General features: G+C 49.4%; 1 protein-coding gene across 15 annotated transcripts in view; it reads right to left on the bottom strand.

The window, feature by feature from the left end:
- St3gal3 (ST3 beta-galactoside alpha-2,3-sialyltransferase 3) overlaps positions 1-12,906 on the bottom strand; it is a 194,163-nt gene that overhangs the window by 145,363 nt on the left and 35,894 nt on the right. The window lies entirely within an intron of this gene.

The following is a 12,906-nucleotide window of genomic DNA, read 5'->3' as shown; positions in this document are numbered from 1 at the left end:
TGCCCAGCTCAAAAGGGGAAAAAAAAGCCTCACAACTGCCTCTAACTCCAGGTCCAGGAAGAGCCAACACCTCTAACACCTCTGCCCTGTGGGAACCGAAAGTGGTGTGAACGAGAATGGGTCCTGTCGCGTGTCCTGACCCCCCCCCCGACTCTCCGCACATGTCTCCATAGGTTCCTAAGCCTGAATGCTTGGTCCTCAGCTGGTGGAGCTGTCTGGAAAGGACTGGGGAGTGTGGCCTTGTTGGAGGTGTGTCCCTGGGGTGAGGTTTCACAAGCCCACACCATTCCTGGCCTTTCCCCCTCCCTCTTTCTCTTTTTCCCTTCCCTCCCTCCCTCCCTCCCTCCCTCCCTCCCTCCCTCCCTCGAGCTTACAGATCTGCTACCGATCCAGTGCCACGCTTGCCAGTCCGCCTGCCGTGCTGCTTATGAACTATACCATCTTCTGAAACTGTGAGCCCCAAATTAAATGCTTTTCTTCTTTGTAAGTTGCCTTGCCACGGCGTTTTATCACAGCAACAGGAGGGTGAGTAAGACAGTACCTAAACTCACATGTACATTATCCATACACCATTAAAAATAATTTAAAAAATGAGCCAGGTGCGGTGGCGTACACCTTTAGGCTCAGCGCTCAGGAGGCAGAGGCGGGTGGGTCTCTGTGAGTTCGAGGCCAGCCTGGTCTACCAAGTGAGTCTCAGGACAGCCAGGGCTACGTAGTAAGACCCTGTCTCAAAACAAACAAACAAAAAGTGCACATTCTAGGTTGGATTGTCATTTGCCTTTTGTTTTAAACCTGTTTAATACTATGCCATAAGCAAACTTCTGAGAGCCACCGACACAGACCAACTACTCGGCTCATGGAATGCAGGCTGAAAGGCCAGCCGACCCCTAAGGTGCCACGGTTTTTAATGATGCTAGAAAAACAGCAGTACCAAAACTTGTTGGCCTTTCTAATCTTTTTTTTTTTTTTTTTTTTTTAATTTTCAAATTCCTTTGGTGACTTTAACGGTGAAACTTCCTGAGGACTGTCAAGAGCATTTGTGTGTCAGTCAGTACTTAGGTTAAATACTGGCTGTAGTAGAAATAATTAAAAATACTAACCCAGCTAACATCAAAAAGTCAACTCATTAAATATCACCACAAACACGATTTTAAGAAAAACCGTACTTTACAAAAGAAGAGGAGAGCGGCCTTATTTTGTATTTTTTGCAGATTTCTCCAGTTTTCATCTCCCGCTAGTTTGAGTGTGGAATGTTCCCCATAGGCTCCTGGATTTGAACACCCGATCCCCTGCAGCTATGCTGTTTCAGAGTCTTCAGGAGGTGGGGCCTAGCTGGATGAAGTGGGTTGCTGGAGAGGGGGCTCATGGCTTATAGCCCAGCCTACGCTCAGCTTCCTGATCCTCGAATACGACGGAGGAGCCCTGCCACAAACTCCCTGGAGCCCCTAAGTCTTGAGCTAAAGAACTCCTTCCTCCCCTGCAGAGAACTAGAATGGAGAACGGAGAAGCCACTGACATCTTGATCCGGCACGGGAACTCAGCGGCGACATCTACAATGTAGATTCCACGAGGTGCCATTTTTTTTTCCAAGCATGCATGCAGGACGCAAGTGCTTACAGGGTCATAGAGGCCCGCCCCAAGGTTCTGGAAACCTGGTGGGTCCAGGCAGTGCTGAACCGGGCCAGATTTCTTGCATGGAACTCTGGAGTGCAGGCTGTGCGGGTGAAATCTAATCTGGGAATCCCAGGAGGTTGAAGATGCAAAGGAACACAGCCATCCCAAGAGGTCCACGGAGACGAAGAAGTCCTGCCACGAACTCCCATCACCACCTTAAACCAAATCAGTCCCAGCTGCTGTGCTTGTCCCTCCCAGGATAGACGGCAGCCCCCCAAATCTCGAGTCAAATCCCTCCTGCAGGCAGGAGAGCTGCAGGCATGAACGCGTGGGCACTCCAACTAGTCAGGAGTCAGACACGGTGCCACTGACTGCCCCGAGAGGCTCAGCCTCCTCTGGTCCAGTCCCTCCTTCCTGTGCCCATACCCCTCTCTCCAAATGGGAATGTTTATCCTGCATCTTGTGTAGTCAAAGCGTGACACTCGGTTTTTGTTTTGTTTTTCCTTTTACAGGGGCTCAAAGTTAAGAGTTCGTCCTGAATGTCAGAAGGGACTTTGGACATTTGACCAGTGTCGGGAACTGTTAGTTCTGTGGGGACTTTTGAAGTTGGTTGGGTGCACTCTGCCTTGGGGCCGGGGAGTCTGCAGCGGGATGTTCCGGCTGGAATGTGTAATGTCCTTACAGGCTTGTGTGTTTGAACACCTGGTCTCCGGCTGGAGTTGCTGTTTTGGGAGACGAGGGGACATTCAGGAGGTGGAGACTGCCTGGAGTGATTGGTTGCTGGGAGAAGAAGGCCTCGGTTCCAGCCCCAGCTCTCTGCTTCTGGAGTAGTGCAGCGGTGAGGGAGACATACCACCAGCTCCAGCAGCTCCAGCCGGAGCCACCTCAGCCGCCACGGCTTCTCCACCTGGGACTGTTTCCCTCAAACCGTGAGCCAACCACCGACTTCCTCTCCTAGGGCGTGTCCGTCTGCTGCTGTGTCACAAAGACAAGAAAGGTAACGAAAGGCACCGGGGTAAGCATATACAGTTGGCTTCTCGCAGGAAAACAGGATAAGCCGGGAAGATGACAATTAACTTCTCCAGACGGCCATGGGCGGTCTTCGACGCTACCTAAAATTAAACCGTAACTTAAACATGAAACTTTGGACCAGTATCAGAGCCCTCCGGGGATCCATCTTGTTCAAATTTACAGGCGTTCTTGTAGCCGTGGGTGGTTTTACAGCTCTCCAGAGGGGTGAGCGGGGCATCACTGTTCCCCGGGGTTATCACCATCTTTCCGCACCTCCAGATGTTCATTCAGTACGGCCACACTTCTTGATATCACTTGTTAATAACGTAACCAAAAAGTGCTCAAGCAGTGGCGCTGCCGGCTGGTGGCAGCTGCTGAGGTCTAACTGTTTCCTCTGGGGATGCCGTGACCATCCACCGTGGAACAGATTACTGCCCCGACCTACAGGATCCCCTGGCCTCACGAACAAGGAAACAAAACGAGCGAGATACAGTGGCAGTGAGGGCTACTGGGGATGGGAGGAGTGGCGTGGTCTTGGCAGGTGCTAGAGTCCGGGTGAGCTCCTGGGGTGAATTCATGTCCCCCCAGGAAAAAAAATCACACAACAGCAGCAGGAACAAGTCCTCCAGAATTCGAGTGACTTGAGAGCTGGGGAAACACAGTTGGTGGCTTCCTCTGGGCTGTCGGTTCGCCTCATTCATTCTAAGAAAAAGTCATCTATCTCTGACCCTAATGCAGATAGGCATGGTCTGCCTGTGAGCCATTTCTTCAAGTAGAAACAGTATGTTCAGAAAGCAGCTGGCTTGGCGTACAATTCATGGAGCACACGAGCAGTCTGGAGACAGTGGGGGGGGCACCGCGGCGATTTATCACACTGCACTTGGGTAAAACGACCATATCCAAGGTCAACCCTTAGTGAACTTAATCTGTCTCACTAGTAACATTAAGTAAAACTGGCTTTTTAAGAACGATGAGTAACTAGGCCATGGTGGCACGCGCCTTTAATCCCAGCGCTCAGGAGGCAGAGGCAGGCAGATCTCTTGAGTTGGAGGCCAGCTTGGTTTACAGAGCAAGTTCCAGGGCAGCCAGGGCTACACAGAGAATCTCTGTTTCGAAAACAAACAAACAAAAAATTTAATAGGAAAATAAATAAATAAAGACCAATCGGCTGATACTGCTTGGTGCTTCTGCTTTGATCTGTGCTGTGGAGCAAGCAGTCTTCCTTACAATCGCTTAGTGGTGTCAGAGCAGCCGACTGGGGCAACTGGCAGTAGCCTCTTATTCCTATGGAAACACTTGGGTGGAGCACTGTTCCTAGGAACACAGCCTCTTGCTTCCCTCAGAAACAACACAAGAGGCAGGGCTCCTCTGCCTGCCAACGCATTCCTCTGTTTGGTCCAGTCGCTGTGGGTCTTCCTTCAACACTATTTTTCCCTGCACCGACTCTCCTGCTTCCTTCCCACACATCTTATTACATTTTTGCGTAAGTGTTTTGGGTTTTTCTTTTGTTTTGTTTAAGATCTTATCTCCTTTTTAATTACTTGTATATACGCCGGGGCACATGTGCGCATGCAAGTGCAGGAACTCAAGAAGGCCACAAGAGGGCGCAAGAGCCCCTGAGAGGTTCTGAAATGCCTGCGTTGTTGCGTTTTCTGCAAGAGTGCCGGGCACTCCTAAGCAGTGAACCATCTGTCCAGACCCTTCTGTTGGACTTTAAGTTATGCACTTTATATACACTCTCTTTTCTTAGAGTAATTAACCTAGAAATTCCAACCTGCCCATTTAACAAGGCTATCAAGGGATCTGCATATACTACAAATAGTGCAGGAAAAGCACTCTGACTCCTGAAACTCCCTTCCTATTGAGAGCCTATCAGTAACTGGCAACATAGCACTCCCCTTTAGTCTGTGACGATGCCGTGTTGACCGGACAATACTGCTGGAGGGTGGTATTCTAGGATTTTCAATTTTGTTAGCCCTTTATTGGCAGTGAATTTCCTTCAGCATGCCTCTCATTCGTAGAAGATGGTTTCTCTGCCCATACAGTGCACATGCGAGGAGGACGTTATTGTTATCTTTAACGATACAACAGTTCATCATCACCTGGCTTTTATTGCTGGTGAAAACCGACTTTGTCCAAGCAGCATTCCTTCTGGGGTAGTTTTGTTGTTGTTGTTCTGTTTGTTTGTTTGTTTACTCTGGCTGTTTTTCAGATAGCATCACCAATTTACAATTCACACCCAACAAACTTCTCTGGAAGATGCACAGGTTGCTGGACTTTGACAGTCATTATCTGGGACATACCGAGTGATGCCACAACTAAGCTAATGAGCACACAGCAACCCTGTCTGCTTTTCGTTACAAAAATAAGCTTGTATTTCATACAAGTCTGCACAAATATGTCACAAAGCGCGTTCCTCATAGCTGGCTTCCTGCGCTGGGGATAATTACGTGGGGTGCATGTAAGCTATTACAGGCATCAGTCGTTTTTTTGTTTGAACACCGAGTGGCACCCCACTGCGTACAAATGCCACGGTTTATTTTTCAGGTTTGCTTCCAGTTTGGGCCATTACAAAATAAAAGTTGCTAAAACCGTTCGGTGCGAGTCTGGCCATGGATGTACACTTTCAATTCTCTTCGTGCGGTGTGGCCCGAGGGATGCTGGGTGAACGTTCATTTTCAAGACGTTGCCAAACTGGTTTTCAAAGCGGCTGCACCATTTTACATCCCCACCGGCAGTGGTGTCTCGGCTGCAGTTGCTGGCCTGTCGCTAACCTGATAGAGTCTTTTAATTTCTGCCGTTCCACAGGGTTATTAGAGCGGTCGATTACCACGGCTTTAATTTGCATTTCTCCTAATTGCTAATACGGCGAGCAGCTCTTCCAATGATTACCTGCCATCTGTAGGTGCGCTTCAGTGAGGCGCCTATTCTACCTCTGCCCAGTCTTAATTGGCCCTTTGTCGTCCTGCCCTGGGTCATAAGACTTCTTTAAGTGTTCAAAATGACACCACGTGAGAGTGGAAGGAAGACCGTGGACAAACAGAAAGGCAGGGAGAAGGAAGAGAGTAATGGGGAATGACGGAATCTGTGTGTGTGTGTGCACATGAAAGTACGTGCTCGCGTGTGTGAGTGCGTGCATGTGTGTGTGTGAATACGGGGAGACGGAGAAAGGTTTCAGAGCACTGGCTGCTCTTCCAGAGGACACAGGTTCAGTTCCCATCACCCAGACAGACATCCCCCACCCTCCGGCCTCCACAGGCACTGCACGAATGTGCTTCACAAGCATACACATAAAAAAAAAAGAGAAGGACAATAATAAAACGTCGTAATGGTTTGTTCGTTGGGACAGGGTCTCCCTGTAGCCCAGGCTGGCATGGAACTCAAGGATTATCTTGAGCTTCTAATCCTCCTGCCTTCATTTTCAGAGTGTGAGGATTACAAGGAAAAAAAAATCTGAGGTATTACTAGGCTGGCTTTGAGATCTTCCCTCTTCAGCCTCCTGAAGCTGCGGCACCAGGCTCCACTTAATGACTTCATTAATTTTGGTTTTTCAAGATGGGGTTTCTCTGTGTGTAGCCCTGGCTGTCCTTAAACTCATCATGTAGACCAGGCTGGCCCCAAACTCACGGAGATCTGCCTGCCTCCTGAGTGCTGAGACTAAAGGTGTGTACCACTACCGCCTGACTTTTTTTTTAATCAAGTTCAATACATTAAGTGTTTCTGATGCCACTTAAGAAACTGTTAGCAGACGTAAGCTCACTTGGATTCCCATCCCAGGTTTTACTGTCTTCTCTCCGCTTAGGCCGGCGCTTCCCAACCTGTGGGTTGGGAACCCTTTGGGCAGGGGAGTGACATATCAGATATTTACACTAAGATTCATAACAGTAACAGAATTACAGTGATGAAGCAGCCATGAAAATGAGTCTATGGCTGGGGTCACCACAGCATGAGGAACTTACTAAAGGGTCAAGCAGGAAAAGGCCAATGCATCATCCATTTGGATGGAATGTTGTGGCTGGAGAGAGACAGAGCCGAAGCCTGCATTTCTTCTGCAGTCGTTAAGTGATTAGATTGTCCTGCCCTCCCTGAATGGCCCTGGCCCTCTGGCCAAACGTCCACTGGCCACACACACGTGGATCTATTTCTGGATTCTATTGCCCCAGTGATCTGAATGTGTACTTTACATAACACTCCCATCCTGGTTACTGTGGTTCTACACGGAAGCTCACGGCAGGCTACGTGAACCCCCTCCCACCTGCTTCTTTCTAAAAACCCTATCTGAGGGTCTCTGGACTTTCATACGAATTTTAAAATATACTGTCGATTTCTACCAGAGAGAGAGAGAGAGAGAAACTCAACCTTTCTCAGATTTTGATTGAAAATGATGCTGGTTTTTGGAACAAGCCGGGAGCTTCAGCGTCTTAGCAATCAGGCAGTCTCTGGCCCTCAGCAAGGACGATTCTACCTCAGCAAGGGCTCGGTCTCACAGCAATGTACCTACTGGCGTCCACATGACTGTCCCAGCTGTCACGGGCGGTACAGGCACACAGGAACAACTGTTCCATCAAACCGAGGGCCACACCTCAGCGACCAGAGAGTGGCATAAATCGGGCCCTTGGTGTCCTCCCCTCTTCCACACCCACCTCCCACACAGTCAGCATCCTGCAGTGCTGACGGTTGGGGTGCTTTCGAGAATGGAGCTTTTCGGACTAGTTCTACTGGAGAATTCACCTACAATATGCGGCATTAACTCACGCAACTGAAAGATTTCTGACAGATACACACTCACAAAACCTTCCCCATCATCATCTCTAGGCCATTCCTATCACTCCCAAAACCTCCTTCTGTAGAGAAATGCTGAGCCGCTCCTCAGTTATACCAACAACCACTTTCACTTTCTTATGAAGGGAGCCATGCAACTTTTAAAAGGGGCACTTTTAATTAACTAACTAACTCGCCAATAAACCAGTGTGTGTGTGTTCCGGGAGGGAGAGAGGCATGAACATGTCATGAATATGCATGGCTGCCAGAGAATAACCTTCGGGAGTTGGTTCTCTCCTTCCGTGTGGGTCCCAGGGATTGAACTCAGGGCATCAGGCTTGGCAGCCAGCACCCTTTACCCACCGAGCCATTTTGCTGCGTTCTTCTGTACCTAGTTTCTTTGGCTCAGAAGGAGCTGGACAGTCGCCTGTTGCATTGCGTGTACGAGTTTGGTTCTGGTGTATGTGTGTATAATGAGTACAGACATGCTCGCCCGATGTACGTGTGTGGAGGCCAGAGACTGACCCTGGGTGTCTTCCTCTGGGTCTCTCGCCTGGGAGCCAGGGGCAGGTGGATCTCTGTGAGTTTGAGGCCATCTTGGCCCAGAGAGTTCTAGGACAGCCAGGGCTATACAAGGAAGCCGTGTCTCAGAACAACAAGAAACACGGAACACACACAAACAATAGGGAGGGAAAAAAAAAAAGAACCTGGAACTGGCCATTTTGGCTTGACTAGGCTTTCTGGCTAGGGAGCTCCTGGGATCCAACTTTCTCCGTCTCCCCAGTTCTGGGACTGCAGGTGTGGGCTGTGTACGTCCAGGGCCGGGGACCCAAACACAAGCATGGCCTACTGACCCATCTCTCCAGCTACGCACTCTGCTCCTTTTACACTGCCGTATGGTACTCCACGGTGCGGCTACGTCCCTTTTTGTTTAAGATACGGTCCTGCGTGGCCTGGAGCTTGCTACACAGTGTTGAATGACCTTGAACTCCTGACCCTCCCAAGCGCTGGACCACGGGCACGTGTCACTATGCCTGGCCGGAAATGCCCTAGCTTATCTGTCTATCCACCTGCTGACAGACTGAGGCCACTGAGAACAGGGCTGCTGGCAGCAGGGTGGGCCTGTGTGTGGACACAGGCTTACATCACTTTTCTAACACACATACTTAAATAAGTACACAGCATTCGGCAACCATGTTTATCTTGCTAAAAGTCTGCCAAACCAGCTTCCAAAGTCCTTGTACCAACTCCATCTGCCACAGACTACAGGATGCTTTGCCAATGCCTCTCCACGTTTTGGGTTTTTTTTCCCCCCTTACCATGTTTCTTAACTTTACCGTTCTGATGGGTAGCTCAAATCCCTGTAGTTTCTCAGGTGACTAGTGATGGAGGCTTGAGTCCTTCAGAGGTTCTCTTTCATGAAGCATCTCTTGAGTCTTCCACTCTTTTTGTTTGGTTGGTATGGTCTGTTGAGACAGGCTTTCTCTGTGTAGCCTTGGCTGTCCTGGACTTACTTTGTAGACCAGGCTGGCCTTGAACTCACAGCAATCCTCCTGCCTCTGCCTCCCAGAGTGCTAGGATTACATGTACGCACCATCCCCCCCCAACCCGGCTTCTTGCATTCCTTTTTATAAGGCTGCATATCGTCTCGCTGTTAATTGTAAAAGCCTTGTATTTTTCACATAAATCTACATAAGTATTGAATAAAAGATACTCTATATACAAGTATAGAGGGTTTTCCAATACTGAGTTTTACCTTTTTATTCTCTTTTGAATAACAGGTGATTTTAATTTTGATTAAAAAAATTATCTAATTTTCTTTCTTTTTTGGCCACTGAATCCACAGTTTAGGGTGGACTAGGCAAGGGGTCCAGCAGCCCACTAGAGCCCCAGCCCCAAGCTCAACAGTTCTGAATCTCAGCTCATACTTGTTTTATTTTGTGTTTGTTTTCTAAGACAGGGTTTTTCTGTGTGGCCTTGGCTGTCCTGGAACTCACTTTGTAGACCAGGCTGGCTTTGAACTCAGAGATCCACCTGCCTCTGCCTCCCGAGCGCTGAGATGCTTCGGCTCATGCTTCTTTACAGCCTACCTTACAGTCTTTGCACAGGGACCTTTTGCAGGCTTGTTGTTTTGTTTTTGAGACTCTGTATCCCACGCTGTATTAAACTCGTGGGAATCCTCCTGCCTGAGCTTCCCAAGTGCTAAAATTACATGTGAGCCACCATGCCTGACGGTGTTCTTTCGAGTTATAAAAATAAAACTGTATAGTTATGATGACTCTTTTATTAATCCAAACAGGGCTCTCTCTTTACATTCTGTCCATGTCTTATGTCTGTGGCTTCTGCTTCAAATGGCTGTGTGGCATTTATGACATCACCCTGCCACACTCCCACCCTCCGGGTGGAAGTTCACTCATCTTCCGACTGCTTGGCCCAAAACAATGCCTCCTCTGTTGAGCTGTGTGGAGTATGAAGGGAAAGGGGAGGCGTGCCGGGTGACATAACGCTCACGTGTGTGCTTAAGGCAATTATATTATGTGGCTTTCTAGAACAGTTGCAACATCTATCTCCCCGCAGGAAAAAAAAAAAAAAAAAAGAAAAGAAAAGAAATTACAAGACTTTCACATTCTGACCAACTGAGACATTATTCAGCTTTTGAATTCTTGTCAAAGAGGCAGAAAGTGCTATTTTGAGACAGGGTTTCTCGGTGTAGCCTTGGTCTGGACTTGTTCTGTAGACCAGGCTGGCCTCAAACTCACAGAGATCCTCCTGCCTCTGCCTCTCTGAGTGCTGGGATTATAGGCCTGTGCCACCCCATCTGGCTGTGGGGTTTCTTAATTCTTTAAAACGCCTGTTACAGTTCTTTGCCTATTTCCTGCTGAAATCTGGAGCTCCCCCCCTTCTCTATGTCTCTGGACGGGGTCTCACCTAGCTCTGTCCGGCCTTGAACTCAGACCTTCTAAATTCTGCTGTCAACCCCCTCCCCGCCCCGGATACTGGGATCTCGGGTGTGCAGCACCTCGGCTTTCACGCGGTGAGAGCATGGGCTTCCTGCATGTGAAGGGAGCACTCTAGCAACCGAGCTTCAACCCGTCAGGGTCCCTTTCTCTTGACTGCATGGTCTCCGCATGTTCTAAACACCAACCCTTGTAAATTTCGAACACTGGAGCCTTCTTTCCTGTATTCTCGGTAGTTAATTTTGTCTGCGGTGTCCTTAATAACACAAAGACATTATGCATAGTTTAGAGAGGCTCAACATGTTTTCCTGTGATTTTCTCCGACCGCTGTGCTTCTCCTTGGTAGTCGTTTTAGCAGTCTCATGCAGCCCAGGCTGGCCTTAAACTGACTCTGGAGCTGAGGGGGACCCTTCATCCTGAACCTCCCAAGGGCTGAGACCGCAGTGTACCGCCATGCCGGGCTCTTGCCTAGGATGCATGCATACCTAGGTTTTTGTTCCTGTCCTTCTCTTAGACACTCCTATGCCTACCCTTGACTGTCAGCTTGATTGCAACTACAAGTTTCTAGAAGATTAAGATAAAGCACACCCCCCAGGTGTGTCTGACGGTATTTCCAAGGCGAGCTGACGAAGCAGGGAGGATGGGTGTGGGCGGCACCATCTTAGAGGCTGGGGACCCGCAGAGAACAGAATCCGGCAAAGGAGAAGGGAGCGGACACTGTTCATTTCCTGACTGCTCCACTCTGTCACACCTGCCCAGCAGACAGAGCCTCGGAAGCCAAGAGCCAACTCCTTAATTCCTCTTTGCTGTTTCCTCTAGTCACAGCAGGTCACCAACTTCTAAATGACCATTCCCCTTGGCCTCTTTTCTTCTGAAGATTTCCTTTTGAATTACGTGTCTGTACGCCTGTGTGGGAATGTGCACACGTGCAGGAGCCCAGGGAGGACTGGACCCCCCTGGAGCTTGACTCACAGACACACATGATGTGGGTTCTGGGAACTGAACCCCGGTCCTTGGCAAGGGGCAGTGCCTGCTGCTAACTGCAGAGCCATCCTTCCAGCCCTGACTCTGCAAGCGTGAGGCTTCTCTGAAGTCTCCGTTTGTGTGTGGATTTCATGGATGCAGCTCTCAAGCTCTTCAGTAAGGTGTGTGTGTCCCTCCTGCTCCTGGCGTCATGCTCATTAAATTCCTCTATCCTCTGTCTCTGCTCTCCCTAGTTTCCAAGTTGTTCCTTTTATTCTTCTTCTTGTGTTAGCATCAACACTACTGTTTTTATTGTCTGACACTGAAAATGCCTTCATCTGTGAGATGGTGAGAGCCCCTCCTTACTGTGGAGACATATCAGTCTGGGTGTGCACAGCTTCGGAGCCACAGAAGAAGCTGAATGGAGCCCAGGATGGGAGGGGGCAGGGGCACAGGGCATGGGTCAGACGTCTAGACAAGGGGGCAGCAGCATGAGTTCAGAACCTGAGAAGGGTGTGGATGACAAAGGCCGTCAATAGCCAAGGAGGGAAAACAAAACGCTATCCAAATTTCTCATCAGGAACACAACAGAGAGAGATGGGTGATGGGGGGAGGGGCGGTAATGGCTCAGCTGGGAGAACGATTGCCTTGCAGGCATGGAGCCCTGGGTTCAATCCCGAGCACCACAGAAAAATCAGGTGTGGTGACACATACCTTGGACACAGCACAAAGGAGGTGGAGGCGGAAGACTCAGCAGTTCAAAGCCATCCGCAGCTACACCGAGAGCTTTAGGTCAGTCCGGGCCACATGACACCTTGTCTCAAGGAGGGAAAAAAAAGTGGTGATCCAAAACAGCTGGCTGATGGCTTTTCCTGATAGGCCACAAACTGTCCCAAAATTGCAAGTTCATTCCAGATATTTTCACTTTTATTCATAATTAGACCTTACCTACCTATCAGAAGTCTACAAAAGAAATTACTGAATTGTTTTGAAAAACAACCCGATTTAAGTAAAACCAGAAGAGGCATTTGTCTGGAGCGCATTGCAAACGGAAGTCAGCGTCTCTGGAGCGGCTGGTGAGCCTCGGGGCCTGGAGAGCTCCCTCCATAGCGTTCTGACCCTTGCTCTCAAATCAGCGAGTTTCCAGCACTGCCTTAAAACGGGTATGGTATGAAGTCAGTGCCATTCCTGCCGAAGTGTCAGATCTGAGCTGGCTCAGCCGGGAGTTCGGCTGGCTGTGGACGGCACAGTGACAAGCCCTACCGCCAAGGCACACCGACAGCAGTGCGGTTTCTGACATCATGGGGGGGTACTGTTCAAACAGGAACACTCTTGAGCAGATGTTCGCACCATCGAGCCTAGTTTACTTCTAAGGAGACTTCCGCCCCTGCTGACCTCCGACCCTATCAGTTCACTGTTTCCACTGGAGTAAACTCATAACTCGCCGAGAGGACTTTCTGGCCCTTAGCTACTGAGGGGCAAAAAGAAGGAAAGATAGCCCCAGATAAAAGGACTCTGTGTCTCATGGAAGTCAGGGAACAGAACCCCTAGACACCAAGCACTGAGCCCAGACTGTAGACCTGTCTCCACTCAGGACCAG

The sequence above is a fragment of the Meriones unguiculatus genome, chromosome 3 (assembly GCF_030254825.1).
Source record: "Meriones unguiculatus strain TT.TT164.6M chromosome 3, Bangor_MerUng_6.1, whole genome shotgun sequence".
NCBI classification, from domain to species: domain Eukaryota; kingdom Metazoa; phylum Chordata; class Mammalia; order Rodentia; family Muridae; genus Meriones; species Meriones unguiculatus.
The sequence above is the reverse complement of the archived record's forward strand: the minus strand, read 5'-3'. Positions and strand labels throughout refer to the sequence as shown.